Raw genomic sequence first — 21,445 nt, forward strand, 5'->3', positions numbered from 1 at the left:
ATAGTTAAGACCAAAGCAGATTGTGAAGAACTTAAAAAAAATCTCACAAAACTAAGTGATTGGGCAACAAAATGGAAAATGAAATTTAATGTGAATAAATGTAAAGTAATGCATATTGGAAAAAATAACTCCAATTATACATAAAATATGATGGGGACTAATTTAGCTACAACAAATCAGGAAAAAGATTTTGGAGTCATTGTGGATAGTTCTCTGAAGATGTCCACGCAGTGTGCAGAGGCGGTCAAAAAAGCAAACAGGATGTTAGGAATCATTAAAAAAGGAATAGAGAATAAGACTGACTATATTATTACCCTTATATAACTCCATGGTATGCCCACATCTTGAATTCTATGTACAGATGTGGTCTCCTCATCTCAAAAAAGATATACTGGCATTAGAAAAGGTTCAGAGAAGGGCAATTAAAATGATTAGGGGTTTGGAACGGGTCCCATATGAGGAGAGATTAAAGAGGCTAGGGCTTTTCAGCTTGGAAAAGAGGAGACTAAGAGGGAATATGATAGAGGTATATAAAATCATGAGTGATGTGGAGAAAGTAGATAAGGAAAAGTTATTTACTTACTCCCATAATACAAGAACTAGGGGCCACCAAATGAAATTAATAGGCAGCTGGTTTAAAACAAATAAAAGGAAGTTCTTCTTCACACAGCGCACAGTCAACTTGTGGAACTCCTTGCCTGAAGAGGTTGTGAAGGCTAGGACTATAACAGGGTTTAAAAGAAAACTGGATAAATTCATGGAGGTTAAGTCCATTAATGGCTATTAGCCAGGATGGGAAAGGAATGGTGTCCCTAGCCTCTGTTTGTCAGAGGATGGAGATGGATGGCAGGAGAGAGATCACTTGATCATTGTCTGTTAGGTTCACTCCCTCGGCTTCTTCTGCTCTACAGCTATAATTGTCTTTTTACACCAAAATCACTAACTTGAGCACCCAATTCCATGTACAGTCCTAGTGGATGTAAGGCACAGGTAACTTTTGCCTCAGGGTAGCTTTTTGGCATCAACCCTCTCTCCCCCACATAAAGCTGATGAAATTCCTGGCTGGAGGGACACACGCTCCTACAAGTCAAAAGGAAAGGAGCTGATAGAAAAGATCACAGGATTGACCCCAAAGACGGGTGAGCTGCAAAAGGCAGAAGCAGGCAACTCATCTGGCAGAGCTGAGAGACCACAGTGAAGATGGTGCAAAGATCACTATATTGGAATTAGCAAATGTGATTTTTTAAAAAACAAATCTTTGGGAAGCCCCAACAAAGGCATTTCTTACAGTTCTCTCCGATTTGGATTTTCTGATCTCTAATAGGGAATGACATCTGACTGAAGCTTTTCCCAAATGCAGAGCATGTGTAGGGTCTCTCTCCACTGTGGATTCTACGATGTCTGACAAAGTCTGAGTGCTCAATGAAACTTTTCCCGCACTCAGAGAATGTGTAGGGTATCTCTCATGTGTGGATTCTCTGATGTCTGATAAGGTGTGAGCGCCGACTGAAGCTTTTCCCGCACTCAGCGCACATGTAGGGTGTCTCCCCTGTGTGGATTCTCTGATGTCTGATAAGGTGTGAGCGCTGACTGAAGCTTTTCCCGCACTCAGCGCACGTGTAGGGCGTCTCCCCTGTGTGGATTCTCTGATGTGTGATAAGGTTTGAGCGCCGACTGAAGCTTTTCCCGCACTCAGCGCACGTGTACGGTGTCTCCCCTGTGTGGATTCTCTTATGTCTGATAAGGACTGAGCGCCGACTGAAGCTTTTCCCGCACTCAGCGCACGTGTAGGGCGTCTCCCCTGTGTGGATTCTCTGATGTGTAATAAGTTTTGAGCGCCGATTGAAGCTTTTCCCGCACTCAGCGCACGTGTACGGTGTCTCCCCTGTGTGGATTCTCTGATGTGTGATAAGGTTTGAGCGCCGACTGAAGCTTTTCCCGCACTCAGCGCACGTGTAGGGCGTCTCCCCCGTGTGGGTTCTCTGATGTCTGATAAGGTTTGAGCGCTGACTGAAGCTTTTCCCGCACTCAGAGCACATGTAGGGCGTCTCCCCTGTGTGGATTCTCTGATGTGTGATAAGGTTTGAGCGCTGACTGAAGCTTTTACCACACTCGTGGCCTGTGTAGTTTGTCTCTTCCAAGTTGATTCTCTCATGTGTAATAAGGTCTGAGAGGCTACTGAAGTTCTCCCCTGGCCTCTGCTGAGTCTCAGAGGCTTTTACTGTTTCTCGGAGTGCACAACTCCTGGAAACATTCCCTTTGGGTCTTCCTGATAACGTCCCATGTGGTGCTCCTTGCTCAACATCTTCCTGCTGGGGTTTCTGCTCCTCATTCTCACGCACCATCCTATCACCTGATGGGAGACAGAGAGAATCCAGACATAGGTCACTCCCTGTGCCTGAGAAAAGGAAATCTCAGAGACAGGAATTTTAAAGGGATGAACAAACCAAAATATGTGCCGGAGAGATCAAACCTATCAGGAGCTGATTTTCCCCAGAGAAGAGAGGAAGGGATCAGTTTTGGTCTGCATTTCACCAGAACATGCAGGGGAAAGTGGGATCAGGTAGGGATCTGCTGCCAGTTGTTAGTCAGGATAGGTGGGAAGCCATGAGTGACATCTGCCTAATTATTCCACATCTGCAGGGAACAATCCTGAACTTGGAGAGCTCACAAGGTCTTTATGCGGCATCCCAAATGTTTCCTGTATTCACGGACAGTTTTGACTTGCTTTAACCAAGTCCTCACCTGTGCAGGCAGCTCTTGGAAGCACTTCTTTCTCAGAACCCTGGAGGTCCAGGACCCACGGCTCTTCCCCTCGTTCCAGCTGTGAGACCACATCAGGTTTGGAATTTAGAAACCCTATGTCAGACAAAGAAAACAAGGGAGGTCGGTGGAATTTGTGGGATACTTGTCACAAAGAATATTCCATGGTTTTAAGCTCAGATCATTTTTAAGCAGTAACATCCCAAGACCAGCTTCCTTGGCTCCAAGTGGCAGGAGAGTTATTATTATTATTATTAATCATACGCATTACCTTAGGCCTAAGGACCAACTAACAGTGTGTCTCCGTTGTGCTAGGCACAGTACAAATGCAGAATAGTAGATGGGCCATGCTCTGAAGAATTTACAGTCTAAATAGACAAGACAGACACAGCATGGGGGAGGGGGTAGAACCCTCTGTTAGAATAGAGATATTCAGGCCTGCCTGCAAAGCCTAGACTTTAAGAACTTAGGGGTATTTTTATCACTTAGCTAGTTACAGGAGTATGAAAACAAAGAATCAAAATCACAGTGTGCCTGTGTCTGGGCCTTCTCTCACTAGGATAGCCCGAGGCCTTGTTCTTAGGCTAAGGCCTTTGGCTAAGCACCAGGGGCAGCCATAAGCTGGGAAGTGAAGGGTCACATCCTCACATCCCAAACCAGTCACACTGAAATAAGGTGCTATTGGGCTCTTAGGAAGATGATCCTGTCTGGATCTTAAGATGGTTAAAGAAACCTTAATTTGATACCAGCCTGTCTGGCAAGAAATCACTTATCAATGGTTGTGGTTGTGAAACCCTCATTTCTGTATTGCTTTATCTTTATGGCCACCACTTTTACATTGTTAATCAGTCTGGTTCTCTAATTGTTTCTCTCTCCTGTATAATTAATGTTGCCAGGTGTAAGTTAATTAGGGTAGTGGTTTATAATTGGTTAGAGCAGGAGTAGGCAACCTATGGCGGCACACGAGCTGATTTTCAGTGGCACTCACACTGCCCAGGTCCTGGCCACCGGTCCAGAAGGCTCTGCATTTTTAATTAATTTTAAATGAAGCTTCTTAAACATTTTAAAACCTTACTGACTTTACATACAATAGTTCAATTATGTATTATAGACTTATAGAAAGAGACTTTCTAAAAACGTTAAAATGTATTATTGGCACATGAAATCTTAAATTAGAGTGAATAAATGAAGACTCAGCACACCACTTCTGAAAGGTGGCTGACGCCTGGGTTAGAGAATTATGTCACAATATGTTAGAATTGGTTAGTTAAATTTCAGCACAATTACTGGTTAAGGTATAGCTGAGAATATTACTCTATAAATGGGGTCAAACAGGAGGGAGGAAGGAAATTGGAATAATAGAATATCAGGGTTGGAAGGGACCTCAGGAGGTATCTAGTCCCACCCCTGCTCAAAGCAGGATCACTCCCCAACTAAATCATCCCAGCCAAGGCTTTGTCAAGCCTGATCTTAAAAACCTCTAAGGAAGGAGATTCCACCACCTCCGTGGGGAACTCATCCCAGGCCTTCACCACCCTCCTAGTGAAATAGTGTTTCCTAATATCCAACCTAAACCTCCCCCATTGCAACTTGAAATCATTACTCTTTATTCTGTCATCTGCTACCACTGAAAACAGTCTAGGCCTGGTCTACACTGGGGGGGGGGGAGTTCGATCTAAGGTACGCAACTTCAGCTACACGAATAGCGTAGCTGAAGTCGAATACCTTAGTTCGAATTACTTACCTGTCCTCACGCCGCGGGATCGACGTCCGCGGCTCCCCCATCGACTCCGCCACCACCGTTCGCGGTGGTGGAGTTCCGGAGTCGACAGGAGCGCGTTCGGAGTTCAATATATTGCGTCTAGATGAGACGCGATATATCGAACTCCGAGAAATCGATTGCTACCCGCCGATCTGGCGGGTAGTGAAGACGTACCCCTAGATCCATCCTCTTTGGAGCCCCCTTTCAGATAGTTGAAAACAGCTATCAAATCCCCCCTCATTCTTCTCTTCTGCAGACTAAACAATCCCAGTTCCCTCAGCCTCTCCTCAGAAGTCATGTGTTCCAGTCCCCTAACCATTTTTGTTGCCCCCCGCTGGATGCTTTCCAATTTTTCCACATCCTTCCTATAGTGTTGGGCCCAAAACTGGACACAGTGCTCCAGATGAGGCCCCATGAATGTTGGTTAGGGGGCGAACGGGAACAGGGACACAGGCCAGGCTCTGCGGCATCAGAGCTAGGAAGGGAACACTGGGAACAGGCGGTATTGGCGTATAGAGATAAGCCCGACTGGTGTGAAGGGCTTGAATATGTAATCTTATAGGAGTAAAATTGTACAGACTAGACCACCCTGACACATCATCAACGAAGTGCCCATTTGTGCCTGGGTAGGGGCCATGCTCTGGGAGGGAAGATGCAGCAAGGACTCAGGATCGGTGGCCGGGGTCGCTGTGCATAGGAGATGGGGAGGTTATGTGAGGAGGGGGGTAATGAGTGGGAGAGGGAGGTCAAGAGTTAAAAGAATAATATTTGGGGAAAAAAATGTATAATAAAGTGAAACTGAACAGAAATAAAACTGGAGTGGAGGCTCTAAAGCAACAAGGCATGGGTAGGGATTCGGGGTTAAAGGTCTGGGATCCCCCACAGCTCCAGATCCCCAAACCTCTCCTCCCTCCCACTGACCCACCCAGCCCACTTCCTGGGTGCCCTTCCCCCACACTTCCCTCCCCTTCTTCCCATTACTCTCAGCCAGCACCACCTCCCGGCAACTTGAGAACTTCTTGTATTTTCTCCTTGTCTCTCACAGTCTCCTACCTCCCTGCTGCTTCCCTGCACATACCCGCCCCATGTCCTGGCATATCTACTACCCCGTCTCCGTCCCTCCCACGGCTCGCAACCCTTCACCCATGGGATCCTGAATGGTAACATTACACGCTCTCCTAAAAGAGCTCATCTGACTGTCACACAAGCCATGCATGAGTCACACACCTATTTACTCAATTTAGAATTCTAAAGGCAGCATATTTTCCTCTTAAAATGAGGAAAAGGCATGAAAGCTAATGTAGTTATGAATGTAGCCAATAAGGAGACATTCAATGCAATTAAAATGATTGACGGCACCAAAAAGGCACATGTCCAAAAATGGTACTAGTGGGTGGGAGATAAGGCAAAAAAGGGGGGGCAAGGAAACTTGTCAAAACTTGTATGACGAATAAAGGTATAAAGTTATTACTACTCAGGTTCTTCAAAGACCCCACAGCTTCTAATAACCCAGGGGACAGGACTGCTTACCCAGCGAGGTCACCGTCTCAGAGTTCTCCTGCATGACATCCCTGTAGAGGGCTCTCTGAACAGGGTCCAGTAGTGCCCATTCCCCCTTGGTGAAATACACAGCCACCTCCTCGAAGGTCACCGGCCCCTGAAAGAGCAAGAGTCCAACACTCAATACCTGCTGCCCCACTCACAGCCCCACTATTCACGGAACAGCAGCACCAGGGAAATGGAAGCCCCGGGAGGCACATGTTAACACAGTCCCACCCCACCTTACCTAGAACAGCCAGGCGGCATCAGAGGGTAGAAAGAGAGAACCTTTGTGTCTCCCAGCTGACAGACAGAGGCAGGGTCTTCACATTTATCACATACCTACTAGCCAGAGCTTGATATAGGAGATGGGGCTGGCTCTGGACCCTACTAATGGCTTCCTGGTAGGAAACACTCTCCAAATAAAATATAAGAAAGAAAAGGGAAGTCAGTAGTAAAGAATATTAGTTAGAACAGGGGTAGGCAACCTATGGCACGGGTGCTGAAGGCAGCACGCAAGCTGATTTTCCGTGGCACTCACAATGCCTGGGTCCTGGCCACCAGTCCGGGGGGGCTCTGCATTTTAATTTAATTTTATATGAAGTTTCTTAAACATTTTAAAAGCCTTATTTACTTTACATACAACAATAGTTTAGTTATATATTATAGACAGAGAAAGATCTTCTAAAAATGTTAAAATGTATTACTGGCACTCAAAACCTTAAATTAGAGTGAATAAATGAAGACTTCTGAAAGGTTGCTCACAACTGAGTTAGAAGGTCAGAATTATAGAAAATTGGTAAGGGAAGTGTGACGTTATTGATATAAATTGGGACCATATAGAACATGGGTTGCAACCAAGGTCCTGTAGTGGCACCAAATCTGATGTAAAGGGGGTCATATGAGGTGTCTAAGACCAGGTTATGGGTTGCTGGTTATAATTATGCTGTCTGTATGTATGTATCATTTTGTAGTTGAAGTTATGAATATTGGCTCTATACTGTCTGTATTTCAAGCTGGTGCTGTACTTCTGGGAGACATCGCAGACAAGTTGGTGTTAGCTCTGCCTAGCCTGCTTGATGGCCCATTAAGGACCATCAGCTACACAACTGACCCATGGAGAGAAGGCAGATACACCTTGTGACTCAGCAAAGTATGCAGGGACTGGCCCATGTGACCTCAGACTCCATTTTGCTGTAATTTTCCACAGTAAGGACAAAGAGGTTCTTACACCTGGAAAAGCCTATATAAGGCTGATGCCTCATCTCCATCTTATCTTCAATCCTGCTTCTACCTCTGGAGGGACTTTGCTACATGCTGAAGCTCTACACAAGGGACTGATGACCCATCCCAGCGGGGGATGTTCTCCAGAGACTTGATTTGAACCTGCAGTTTATGCCATCACTGCTACAAGCCTGAACTAAGAACTTTGCCATTACTGTATGTCATTGATTCAATTTAACCAATTCTAGCTCTCATCTCTACCTTTTTCTTTTTATGAATATACCTTTAGATTTTAGATTCTAAAGGATTGGCAACAGCGTGATTTGTGGGTAAGATCTGATGTGTATATTGACCTGAGTCTGGGGCTTGATTCTTTGGAATCGAAAGAACCTTTTTCTTTTATTGGGGTGTTGGTTTTCATAACCATTCCTCCCCGGGACGGGTGGCACTGGTGGTGATACTGGGAGACTGGAGTGTCTAAGGAAATTACTCTTGTGACTTGTGGTTAGCCAGTGGGGTGAAACCGAAGTCCTTTTTGTCTGGCTGGTTTGGTTTGCCTTAGAGGTGGAAAAACCCCAGCCTAGGGCTGTGACTGCCCTGTTTGAGCAAGTGGTCCTGAATTGGGTCCCGCCAGAACCGCCTCGTCAGAGGAAGCTATCAGAAATCAATGACCAATCAATGAAAATAAGAAGGAAGTTTTGAAAAGTATATTAATCCTAACAATGGTAGTGATAAATTACTAGACGGAAATGGCAGAATTATCTAAAATAATGCAGAAGAGGTAAAAGTGTTCAATAAGTGTTCTCTCCTGGATTTGGAGAAAAACAGATCCTGTACTCGTATCATAAGATGTTGGACGACACTCCTTCCATTCCAACAAGAACTCACAAGGACATTAAACAGCAGTTATTACAGTTAGACATGTTTAAATAAGCAGGTCCAGATAACTTGTATCCAAGAGTTTTTAAACACCTGGTGGAGGAGCGTGGTGGACTATTGATGTTGATTGTAATTAGGACTTGGAACACTGGGGAAATTCCAGAAGACTGGAATTAAGCTAATGCTGTGCCAATATTTAAAAAGGGTAAAAGAGATGACCCAGCTAATTACAAGAGTGTCAGTCTGATATCAATACTGAGCAAAATAATGGAGCAGTCAATACTGGATTTCGTTAATAAAGAATTAAAGGAAGGTAATATAATTAGTACCTATTAACAAAGGTTTAGAGAAAATAGATCCTATCAAACTAACTGGATATCCTTATTAGATAAGATCAAAAGTTTGGTTGCAGCTAATATTATTGATGTAATATATCTAGACTTCTGTAAGGCACATGACTTGATTCAGCACAATATTTTGACTAAAAAACTAGAATGATACAAAATAAACACAGCATACATTAAATAGATTAAAAACTGGGATTGTAAATGGGGAACCATGGTCAAGTGGATTCATTTCTAGCGGGTTCCCACAAGGATTGCTTTTTGCCTGTGTGCTATTTAACATTCTTATCAATGACCTAGAACAGAATATAAAATCATCATGGATAAAGTTTGCAGTATCACAAAGATTGCGGGTGGTGGTAACTAATGAAGTGGCAGTAGATTCAGGCTCCAGCACTGGGAGTCTTGGAAGTTGTCCCAGCCCTGGCTGGAGGGTTATTTCCTGTTCCACAAAGAGGGGAAGTTCCATTCCCAAATCCCGTGCCTTGAAATTAGGCCCTATCTGACACTACACCCCATATTCAGCATAGTGGTATGGTTATAATATGATTAGGACATAATTATGATGCATTTTGTGCAAGATGCGTCATGTGCTGAATATGATTATCCTATTTGTGTGCATGGATCATGTTTGTATCTGAAGTTATGGATATTGACTCTGTATCTGTATTTCAAAGGTGCTTACTCTGGGTAACACCCACAACGAGCCTTTCAGGTACAACAATGAAGAAGCCAGACAGAGCTGATGGCTCATCAACAAAGATAATGGACCATGGAAGAGCTTAGCCTTCCTGTGATTGTTTCAGCCAGCTTAAGAGTCATGGCTACTATGACTCAGCAGGACATGTGACTAGACCACATGACAACGAACTCCATTTTGGTACCTGTAGTTTTTCACAAACTGGACTGGGAACTTAGTTTGGAACAAATGGTTCCCGCCATATGGAAAAGCTACATAAGGTGGGGTGTGACATCATCTCTTGGCCTCATTCCCCACACAAGCAAACTCCTGGAAACACCTGAGGAACAAAGACTGAACTGCTGCTCCCAGGGTAAAGGGATTTCTAGCTTGTGTATGGAAACTTGGGGGACTGCTTGTACCATCAGTCAGGGTGAAAAATTGTTAATTCAAATTCTATCCATCTAGTATGTTAGGCTTAGAATTGTTGGGATACGTTAGGGTTCAGTAAAACAGCTGGGAAGCTGCTAATGTGCTGACATGCATTGGGGACAAAGGCATAAGCAGGCAGTAATTCTTTGCTTAACAAATAAGTTGCCATATTTTTCCTTTCCCTGTTGCTTGTAAGAATTGACATTGATGCAGCTGCATAAGAAATGTAGTTGCTGGAATAAATGTCCTTTGTGTGAAAGAAAGTAAAAGAAATGTTACCTCCCCCTCCCTTCCTTTCCCAGCTACATGAACAAGCCCTGGCTTATGGCCCCTTCCTCCCTTCCCCGAGGACTGCTCATTGACCCTTCCTCCATACCCTGAGAACTGCTGTTTAGGAAATTTGTGGCAACACGTTATTGCAAAGAACGGTATTTTCAAGGTAAAAATGCCTCTATGATAGGTGTAATACTGTGACACTGGCTAGGGGTGGGTATACTAATTGTATGAGTGTTTCTACTACTTAATAAGGGGTTTTGGGGTGTTGTAACGGATGTAGGTGTTTACATACAAACTTAGATAAAAGGCGTGTGATGTAACTAATCCAGTGCTTACTCGATAGTTGGGTCAAGGGAACAAGTAACACAATAAAGAAGCCTGTATTCATATCCGCCTCTGGATCAACCTGCTCCTTTTTTGTTCTAACAATAATTACTTAAAATCTACCTTTCTGCCATTAATACACTTGTTTATTCTTTATCTTAATCAGTGCATTTTGAGTGAAGTGTTTGGGGAAAAGCTGAGCTTGGTTAGCACAGGCTTGTTGTGCACATCTTTCCCATATCGAGGGGAAGGCGAACTATATTAATGAGCTGACATTATACAGATCCCTGTGCACTATAAGATGGTATAATTCTAAATTTATACTACAGCAGGTGTGCAAGGTTGGGGAGCTGGGAAATTGGCTGTTGTCGTCTATCTGTCCTTGAGTGGCTCAGGTAAAGCACTCAGGTAGCTTAGTTGGATGCATGGCACCACCTGCTGTCGTGTTGGGTGATAACAGGGCCTGGAGAGGCTGGCTGAATCTCCAGCAAAGCAGTGTGAGAAGGGCCAGCCCAGCTTGAGGGTTAGAGGGCACAGCGGTTCCCAGAACCCTACTCAGACTGCACCCCGGGGTGACAACCCAGCACACCCTAGAGTACACAAGTCTCAGCAGGTTTGTCACATCCTGTCCCCTCCCTTTCTCCACCCGAGATATTTCCTGCCTCCCACCACCTCCAGCAACTCCTATCCTCCTATGCATTTACTGCTCCTCTCCCTCCAAGCAGAACCCACCACCAGCTCCCTGAGAATCCCTTACCTGAGCCAGCTCCATTGCAGCCATTTCCTTCCCTCTGGGAGGATGAAATGATCTGGAGCAAAATGTGGACGTTAATCTGTAGCCTGCCAGGACGAGAAGGGCAATGTGAGAGAATGCAGAGGGGGCTTTTATCCATTCCACATGCTGGATAGGACAAGAAGTAATGGCCTTAAACTGCAGCAAGGGCAATTTAGGATGGAGATTAGGAAAAAACTTCCTAACTGTCAGAGTGGTTAAGCTCCAGAACAAATAGCGTAGGGAGGTTGTGGAATCTCCATCATTGGGGATTTTTAAGAGGAGGCTGGACAAACACCTCAGGGATGGTCTAGATAATACTGAGTCCTGCCTTGAGTGCAGGGGACTGGACTAGATGACCTCCCAAAGTCCCTTCCAGTTCTATGATTCTATGAACCAAAGGCCAGTGAAGAGCAGAATCAAAGGAGTCACTCTGGGGATTCTCCCTGTCACTGTCCCCAAGGCAGCTCTCTCAGGTTAACTAAGTTGTTTGATGCTTTAGCCTTTGTAGAGTCTCTCCTGGGAGTGCCCCCTTCTTGGGCCGGGCCTAGTTCTAGCTTTTGACAAGTGTGACCCCGGGGGCTCTGAGACGGGGCCTTCTTGCCTCAGCACATCTTGTTCCTTTCTGTGGCTCCCCAGTGAGTCCCAATGAGTAGATACTCCTCATACAGACTGTGAACATAGGAAGGGCCCACTGCATCAGAGCAATGGTCCATCTAGACTGGAGTGTCTAAGGGAATTGCTTGTGTGTCTTATGGTTAACCAGTGGGGTGAAACCAAAATCCTCTTTGTCTGGCTGGTTTGGTTTGGTTTGCCTTAGAGGTGGAAAAATCCCAGCCTTGGGCTGTAACTGCCCTGTTTTAAGCGATTTGTCACTCTCAGTTGGGTCCCATCAGAACCGCATCGTCACAAGTATCATCTGCAAACTTTGCCACCTCACTGTTTACCCCTTTCTCCAGATCATTTATGAATACGTTGAATAGGATTGGTCCTAGGACTGACCCTTGGGAACACCCTAGTTACTCCTCTCCATTCTGAAAATTTACCATTGATTCCTACCCTTTGTTCCCTGTCTTTTAACCAGTTCTCAATCCATGAAAAGATCTTCCCTCTTATCCCATTATAACAATTTATGTAAGAGCCTTTGGTGAGGACCTTGTCAAAGGCTTTCTGAAATCTAAGTACACTATGTCCACTGGATTCCCCCTTGTCCACATGTTTGTTGACACCTTCAAAGAACTCTAATAGATTAGTAAGACATGATTTCCCTTTACAGAAACCATATTGACTTTTGCTCAACAATTTTTGTTCTTCTATGTGCCTGACAATTTTATTCCTTTACTATTGTTTCAACTAATTTGCCTGGTACAGACGTTAGACTTACCGGTCTGCAACTGCCAGGATCGCCTCTAGACACCTTTTTCAATATTGGCGTTACATTAGCAATCTTCCAGTCATTGGGTACAGAAGCCGATTTAAAGCACAGGTTACAAACCATAGCTAATAGTTCCTCAATTTCACATTTGAGTTCCTTCAGAACTCTTGGTAAATACCATCTGGTTCCGGTGACTTGTTACAGTTAAGTTTATCAAGTAGTTCCAAAACCTGCTCTATTGACACTTCAATCTGTGGCAGTTCCTCAGATTTGTCACCCACAAATGGTTTGGGAATCTCACCAACATCCTCAGCCATGAAGACTGAAGCAAAGAATCCATTTAGTTTCTCCGCAATGACTTTATCATCTTTAAGGGCTCCTTTCGTATCTCAATCGTCCAGTGGCCCCACTGGTTGTTTAGCAGGCTTCATGCTTTAGTTCTTACCTTTTGATGATTTGGCTAGCCCCTTCTTCAAACTCCTCTTTGGCTTTTCTTATTACATTTTACACTTAATTTGGTAGTGTTTATGCTCCTTTCTATGTACCTCACTAGGATCTGACTTCCACTTTTTAGAAGATGCCTTGTTATCTCTCACTGCTTCTTTTACATGGTCGTTAAGCCACGGTGACTCTTTTTTAGTTCTTTTGCTGTTTTTTTTAATTTGGGGTATATATTTAAGTTGGGCTTCTAATATTGTGTTTTTGAAAAGTGTCCATGCAGCTTGCAGGGATTTCACTCTAGTCATTGTACCTTTTAATTTCTGTTTAACTAACCCCCTCATTTTTGCATAGTTCCCTTTCCTGAAATTAAATGCCAGTGTTGAGCTGTTCTTCCCACCACAGGAATGTTAAATGTTGTTATATTATGGTCATTATTTCCAAGCGGTCCTGTTACAGTTAGCCCTTGGACTAGATCCTGAGCTCCACTCAGGACTAAATCGAGAGTTGCTTCTCCCATTGTGGGTTCTTGTACCAGCTGCTCCAAGAAACAGTCATTTAAAGTATCCAGAAATTTTGTCTCTACATTTTGTCCTGAGGTGACATGTACCCAGTCAATATGGGGATAATTGAAATCTCCCATTATTATGGATTCCTTTATTTTGATAGCCTCTCTAATCTCCCTTCGCATTTCATCCTCACTATCACTGTCTTTGACAGGTGGTCGATAACAGATCCCTATTGTTATATTCTTATTAGAGCATGGAATTACTATCCATAGAGATTCTATGGAACATATGGTTTCATTTAAGATTTTTAATACATTTGAGATTACATTTTCTTTAACATACAGTGCCACTCCCCTCCCCACCCCCCGAATATGACCTGCTCTGTCCTTCCGATATATTTTGTACTCTGGAATGATTGTGTCCCATCGATTGTCCTCACTCCACCAGGTTTCTGTGATGCCTATTATGTCAATATCCTCCTTTAACACGAGGCACTCTAATTCACCCATCTTATTATTTAGACTTCTGGCATTTGTGTACAAGCATTTTAAAACTTGCGCTGTTTATTTGTCTGCCCTTTTCTGATGTGTCAGATTCTTGTGTGTGAATGATCTGGCCCCTACTTTATCCTCTACCAGCCTCTCTTCCTGACTAGAACTAGAAAATCTCTATCACTAGACTCCCCTCTAAGACAAGTCTCTGTCCGATCCACGAGCTCCTCTGCAGCCATTGGCTTTCCCCCATCTCTTAGTTTAAAAACTGCTCTGCAACCTTTTTAATGTTAAGTGCCAGCAGTTTGGTTCCACTTTGGTTTAGGTAGAGCCCATCCTTCCTGTATAGGCTCCCCCATCCCCAAAGTTTCCCCAGTTCCTAATCAATCTAAACGCCTCCTCTATACACCATCATCTCATCCACCCATTGAGACTCTGAAGCTCTGCCTGCCTACCTGGCCCTGTGCGTGGAACTGGAAGCATTTCTGAGAATGCCACCATAGAGGTCCCAGATTTCAGTCTCTTTCCTCGCAGACTCAATTTGGCCTCCAGGACGTCTCACCTACCGTTCCTTATGTCATTGGTGCCTACATGTACCACGACCACCGGCTCCTCCCCAGCACTACACATAAATCTATCTAGATGCCTCAAGAAATCAGCAACCTTTGTACCAAGCAGGCAAGTCACCATACGGTTCTCCGGGTCATCACAAACCCAGCTATCCTTGTTTCTAATGATCAAATCTCCCATTACTAACAGCTGCCTTTTCTTAATGCCTGGGGTAACCTCAGTGCAAGAGGTTACCCCAACACCATCTGGGAGGAGGGTCCCAATTATGGGAAGGTTTCCCTCTGCTCCCATTGACAGCTCTCCTTCCCTGGGCCTTTCAACCTCCTCAACAGCGCAGTGGCTGTCTGACCAGAGGTGGGAGAAATCTACAAGTGTCCCGGAAAGCCTCATCAACATACTTCTCTGCCTCCCTTAGCGTCTCCAGTTCCACCACCCTGGCCTCCAAAGCCTCCACGCGGTCTCTGAGGGCCAGGAGCTCCTTGCACCGAATGCACACGTAAGCCCCCCGCCCACAGGGCAGGTAATCATACATGCTACATTGAGAGCAGTAAACAGGATAGCCCCCACTCTGCTGCTGGGCTTCTGCCTGCATTCTCTCTTACAGCTACCTAGGTTAACAACAGCGGTTTTGTTTCAATCAAGAAGTTTGTATTATAGCTTAAGTGTTTTAAAGAATGACAAGAGCACCTCGCCCCCTTCCCACTCCCCTTCCAAACTCCCTCACGAAACTCCCCATTAGCAGCCCTGTTTGAAAAGCTCCCTGGTCACTTGATCACTGCTTTACAAAGCACTCCCCTATCACATACCCCCCAGCCCCTGCTTGAGCCACTCAGGATAGGGGGCTGGGAGCACCCCCAGTACCCCAGCCCACCCTCTCAGCCCCAAGACCTGACTCCTGCATCCCCTCCCACATAACGAGCCCTCACACCCCCTGCTCTGACTCCTGCACCCCCCACACATCCTCAACTGCACCCTGAGCACCAAATGGGAGGTCCTGCACCCCCCCCTCTACATTGCCACCTGCACCCCTCACACCACATGGGAGCTGCCCCAGGTAAGCACTTCACACCCCAACTTCCTGCCCCAACCCTGAGCCCCCTCCTGCATCCTAAAACCTGGCCAGATCCTGCACCCCAATCTCCAGCTGCTCCTGCACCCTAACTCCCTCCCAGACCCTGCACCCCCAGCCCTGCCTCCTGCACCCTGAACACCCTGCCCTCCTGACCCGGCACCCCCTCACATCTCCAGCCCTTACTCCTTCACCCCCCTCAAACACACCCCCCGTCCCTGCCCTCCCTGAGTCCTGCAACCCCCCAGAACACCCTCCCTCCCCCCCCCATCCCCCACCCCCAGCCCTGACTACTGCACCCCTCCCACACAGCCTCCTGCCCACCCTAACTCCTGCCCCCCCACATCCCCACCTGCATTGCTCGCATGAAACAGGAGCTGCTCCAGGTAAGTGCTCCACACCCCAACCCCCTGCCCCCTCCCACACCCTAACTCCTGGCCAGACTCTGCACTCCAACATTTTTAATTTTTAATAAAGGGCTCTTATCCAAAGCGCTTTAAAATAGTTAGCTAACGGCACAAACAATATATGGAAAGATCATTAAGTGGTGCACCAAGACTCAGCAATTTTCAAGTGGTCTGTGGAAAAATCAGTTAGACGACAAAAACAATCAATGTACCTCACTTTATTTTCATTTACTTCCTATTACTTATAGGAGGAGGAGGAAGGAAAAAAAGAATGAAAAATGGGGGTGGGAGGGAAATGAGAGAATGTTCTTTTTCTTGCCTATGTCCCAAGGAGGGACCCCTAAAATGAAGCTAAGCACAGGGCCCCACTCACGCTAAATCCACCACTGAGCTTCCTTCTCTGGATACCCCCAGCCAGCATTCAAGGACACACGGAGTGTCTGTGTGATAAGTGACCCTGGACCAGCAGCTCTGACTCCGGCAGCCTGCTTGTTACACCCCAAGCATTATTGTAGTCTGGGTGGAGAAAGCTCAGGGTTTGAGAGGTCAGGGGTAGGAAGCTTCCTAACCCTGTTTTACTTGAGCAAACAGGAGATATTTGACACTGTGTGATACTGCTCCTGTGCTCTGTTCCCAAAGCGTTCTGCAGCAGGGGAGGGTCTCTGGCAGTGTGTGTGTGTCACTGGCATATCGGGGTGATGCTGAAACAGGACAGAGTAGAGGTGGCATTGTGGGGCTGGCGTGAACCATCTCTCTTCTTTTCCCCTTCCAAGAACAGAGGGGACAGGAACCCTTACCCAGCGAGGTCACATTCTCATAGTTCTGCTGCATGACATCCCTGTAGAGGGCTCTCTGAGCAGGGTCCAGCAGAGCCCACTCTCCCCTGGTGAAATACACAGCCACCTCCTCGAAGGTCACCGGCCCCTGAAAGAGCGAGAGTCCAACACTCAGTACCTGCTGCCCCACTCACAGACCCCCATACATGGGGGACAGGAGCCAAACAGAAACTCTGGGTGGATTGCAGTCAGAGTCCCACCCCCACCCTGCTCAGAGCATCCAGGAAACACCAGGGGGAGGGGACGAAGCGAGAGCCCCTCCTCTCTCCCAGCAGAGCCATCACCCCCCCTACTAGCCACAGACTGATTCAGGAGATGGAGCCCCTAGCAGGGTCCAGGGAGAGCTCGCTGGCAGGGAGTCCAACACCCTCCCCATTCTGAAGAGCTGGATGTGAAGGGAGGGGAATCTCCCCCAAGCCTCACTGGTGGGTGCCCCCTTCATATCTCACAGCAGCCGCTGGTTAGTCAGGTCAGGCTCCAGCACTATGAGTCTGGTCAGTTTTCCCAGCCCCATGCAGCTGGGTTATTTTCTGCTCCACAAACTAGAGCATTTCCACTGCCGAACCTCCTGGGTCTGTTCCTAGAATCTAGGCCACATATTAAATAACTCCCAGCAGGTTTAGCACACCCCTGTCCTCCTCCCTTTCTCCACCCTGTGCATTTCCTGCAAAGCAGACTGCAACCTCCAAACCAGCCTGTGCAAACCTTCCCATCTCCCACGTATTTGCTGTCCCTCTCCCCCCCTGGAGGAACCCACCAGCAACCCCCTGATAATACCTACCTGAACTGGCTCCTCTGCAGCCATTTCTCTCCCCTGTTCAATGAGAGGACGGGATGAACTGGAGCGAAACATGGACGTTATTCCGCAGCCTGGCAGGGCGAGAAGGGCAGTTGTGAAGGTTTCAGAACAGGCTTTAACTCATTTCACAGCATGATTCCCTCAGGCCCCTTTCCCCGCACACAGACACCCTAGAGTCTGCCATACTGAGAAAGGCTTGATCTCTTTGTACAGTGTAGACCTGGCCCCTCCTGCCAGGCTAAGACCACAGTGACATTTTTAACCTCCCGTCTCCCTCCCCTCACCCCGTAACAAAGTCTCTGAACACAAGGCTAGAAAAAAGCAGAACCAAAGGAGTCACTGTGGGGGATCCCCTCGGACACTGACCCCACGGCAGCCACACCCCAGCAGGAGGGATATGGAGTCAGGAACTGGATTTTCCTCTGTCTGATTCTCATCTTTTCCACAGGAAAGTGACTCTATCCAGGGTGCAGCAATACATCTGTCTGGGCAGATTAGAGATCTGGAAATCTCTCTCCAAACTCTTCTCTCCCACAGCCCCTTTCAGTCTCTCTTTCTCCTTCTCTCTCCTTTTCCCCTCTCCCTGCCCATCTGGTAGGAAAGTCCCATTCCTGGGTAGTTTGCTCCCCCAGGGCTGGATTTGCTCCTGCAATTGTTAATTGGGTGAGAAATGAGGGGGGGTCTGTTTGTGTAGAGTCATTTTAAGGCCAGACCCCAGCATTTTCCCTTCGTTTCTTTCAGTTACCTGGAGACTCTGGCTCAGAATTTAGTATTAACAGGGCCCAGGGCTGCCCTAGGGGGCTAGGACCAGCTGGAGAAAGTCATCCCCTGGGCCGGGCAGAGAAGCAGCTTTAATTCAGGTCACTTCCCAGCACAGAACCCCGCTGGGGGAGCAGCAGCTGCTAACCCTGGTCTCCCAGATCACTATGGAGGCTGCAGCATCTGACCCAGGAAGCTGAACCCCAATATCCTGAGCAGAGAGGGACAGAGCGTCTGAGCAGCTTCCCTCCTTTAGCTCTCTGGGGAGAGCAGCTAACGAGCCCCTCCTCACAGGGAGAATTGCTGATCTCATTTGCCCCACTGTCCATCTGGAGTCACTACTTGTCCTTCCATACAGTGACTCTGGATTAACATTGGTCTCAATGAAACCAGAGTTCAGAAAGAATGAGTCCAGAATGCTGTGGAAGAGACCATCGTGTGGCAGTGCTGACCCCCTTCCTACCTCCCTCATACCCCAGATCTAGGACAAGGACTGGGGGGCACAATTTTCCAGATGGAACTGAAAGTTCCTGCAGTTTTCAAAAGAGGAGAAAAGCAAAATCTGTGATTTCACACTAACAGTGACTGATAAATGGATAGAAAGTTATCACAGTGACAGGGCATGTGACTGGGGAATGCCCAGCAGTGCTTGGAGCCAGGACTCTGACACAAGTTGATCAGAGAGAAGGATCATGGTTAGTAGTAGCCCCCAGACACTGCCCAGTACCCAGAGCCCAGACCCCACAGCCAGGGGCAACAGACACCCCCTAGCCAGGGTCCCACCAGATATTCCCTGGGACACAGCTCCCAGAATCCCTGGCCAGGGACCCCAGATACCCCTCAAAGCCCCACTGGCCAGGGAATCCCCACCAGACCATGACTGTCAGGTTGGGAATCCCAAAGGGTTCCCCCCACCAAGTGCCCCCAGCAGCCAGGGACACCCCGCCAGGAACTCAGTCCCTCACTGCCTGCCTAGGACACCCCCCTGATTTCCAGCAGGATCTGCCATGTCGTTTGTCTGGGACCCCCTCCTCTGCCCTGATGCTTTTCAGTGGGACCCTTCACTTTGCTTGCCTGGCATCCCCTGAGCTAGTGCCAGAGCTCCGCTCCCCCCCACCCCCACCCCTGGGCACGGCAGCGATCCCAGGAGTCTGCGGGGGAAGCCCAGACAGAGCCCCTGGCACAGCACCAGGCTCCCTCTAACCCCCTGCCCCACCCTCAAGAGATGCCCAACCCCACTGTTCTGCAGCCAGCAGCGACACCCACCTCCAGGACCCAAAGCCTCAGGGGTGGGCACATCAGAACCCCAAACCTCCAGAACCCACCAATTTGATTAGGGTCCCACCTGCCCAGTCACCTAAACAACTCCCACTACCACAACACCCCTTCAGCTCCAGCTGAAATCTCCCCACACAGACACCCCTTCCCCCAGTGCAACACTGTTACCTCACAGTGCCTGAGAAGTGGATAGAAAGTGACCACCGCCCCCTGCTGGCCAGTCACACAGGCAGAGGAGCCCTGGGGATCTCTCTTGAACAGGAGAATGGAAGGCCTGGAGGGACAAAATAGGTAAGAAATGTTCATGCCTGTTACTAACAAATAATGGCCACCATGGATCCACCCCAGAGGTGGCTGCATCTTAGCACTGTGGGAATCAACCTCTCACAGAGACCATTTGCTATGGGGTTTGGGATACTTCTGGACCCACACTGCACTGAGTGACCTCCTCATCCCGTGCCAGCTGGAGAAAAGAAAAGGGTCCAGCCAACTCTCCCGTTACCAGCTGGGAACCACTGATCCCCAAACAGGGGGAGGCCTCGAGCTTTGATGTGTATTAAAGATGTGGCTGGTCTCTTTCATCAGCAAACATTTTAACACAGATAAAGGGGGGAAGAAATGGTTCTCAAAGGAGAGGGGAAAGATCAACACTGGGAAATTTAACCCCCTGCAACTTCCAGGATGGACAGTGATTCAGGGCAACAGGTTTCCTCTAAGAAAAGAGAAGTTGCTGGGATTGAGAAACATGGGGAACAGCCCCAAACATGAAAGGATTTTCAATTGATATTTGATAATAACGTAGAAGTGAAAGAGAAAGACTGGAAATCTGAGAGATTTCGGCTCTATTTTTGCAAATAATAGAGAGGAAAGTGGAAAATCAAAGGGATTTTATATCAGTTTATATCTGATGTGCAGTAAAATGTCAGTGTTTCACATCAGTATTTGTTAAATGAATAGAGAGGAAATGGGCAACATTTGCAAACATTTTATATCTATGGTCAAGAAGCTGAGAAAAGGGGTAAATCTGAGATTTTCTTGTTATTTTATAATTGGAGAGGCAGGGGGAAATCTCAGGGCATATTCAATGAGAAACAAACAACTAGAGAGAAGTGGAGCAAATGTTTAGGGTATTTTATATCAACCTTTGAGATTTGCAGAAAAAACGTGTCACAAACTATGCAACTGGAGGTGGAAAATCAGACTCCTGGAGAGACCAGGGGGAAATGGGGGAGACGGGAGAGCGGCTCGTTGGCGGGGAAAGGGGCGAATCTCCCCGGATGTTACAGCCCGTGTGAGACACTGAGCGAGAAAAGGGGCAGAACTGGAGAGAATTTGTATCGGGGGCGAGAGGCAAGTGGCACAAACAGGGACAGGATCCAATTAACTCACCTCCCCCCTTCGCCCGCCCGGGAATTTCCTGGCTGCCCAGAGACAGTTCAACCCCCCCCCCCAACTCCGGCTTCTCCCCTCCCTGCCCGACACCCCCAATCTCCCCCCACACCACAGGGGATCCCCCCCGCCAGGCCCCAGTCTCTGCCCCCCAAATCCCAGCGGGGGGGGCGGATCCTGCTGCGGCTCCGCTGGGGCCGAGGCGGCTCCGAGGCTTCTCCCGGGTTCCCCGGGGCAGAGTCACGTGCCCGCCCCCCCAGCGCCCCCGGGTCTCTCACTCCCGGGGGCTCCGGGCGGGGCTGGGGCGGGCAGAGCCCGGGGCTGCCCGGGGGGCGGGGCCCAGCTGGAGAAACCCCCCCCGGCCGGGCCCCCCCGCACAGACCCGCCCCCCCCGGGGAGCAGCAGCGGCTCAGCCCGGGTCCGGCTCACGCGGAGGCGGCAGCAGCAGCTTTGTTCTCCCGCCCCCAGCAGGGCTCGCACGGAGCATGCGCGATTTTACCTGCTGAAACCCTCCGTTACCTGGGCTGGAGA

General features: G+C 47.8%; 1 pseudogene; it reads right to left on the reverse strand.

Annotated features, from left to right (window-relative positions):
- Window positions 1-1,355: 1,355 nt before the first annotated feature.
- Window positions 1,356-21,445, reverse strand: part of LOC120381661 — a 111,653-nt pseudogene continuing 91,563 nt past the window's right edge.

The sequence above is a fragment of the Mauremys reevesii genome, linkage group 14 (genome assembly GCF_016161935.1).
Source record: "Mauremys reevesii isolate NIE-2019 linkage group 14, ASM1616193v1, whole genome shotgun sequence".
Lineage (NCBI taxonomy): Eukaryota > Metazoa > Chordata > Testudines > Geoemydidae > Mauremys > Mauremys reevesii.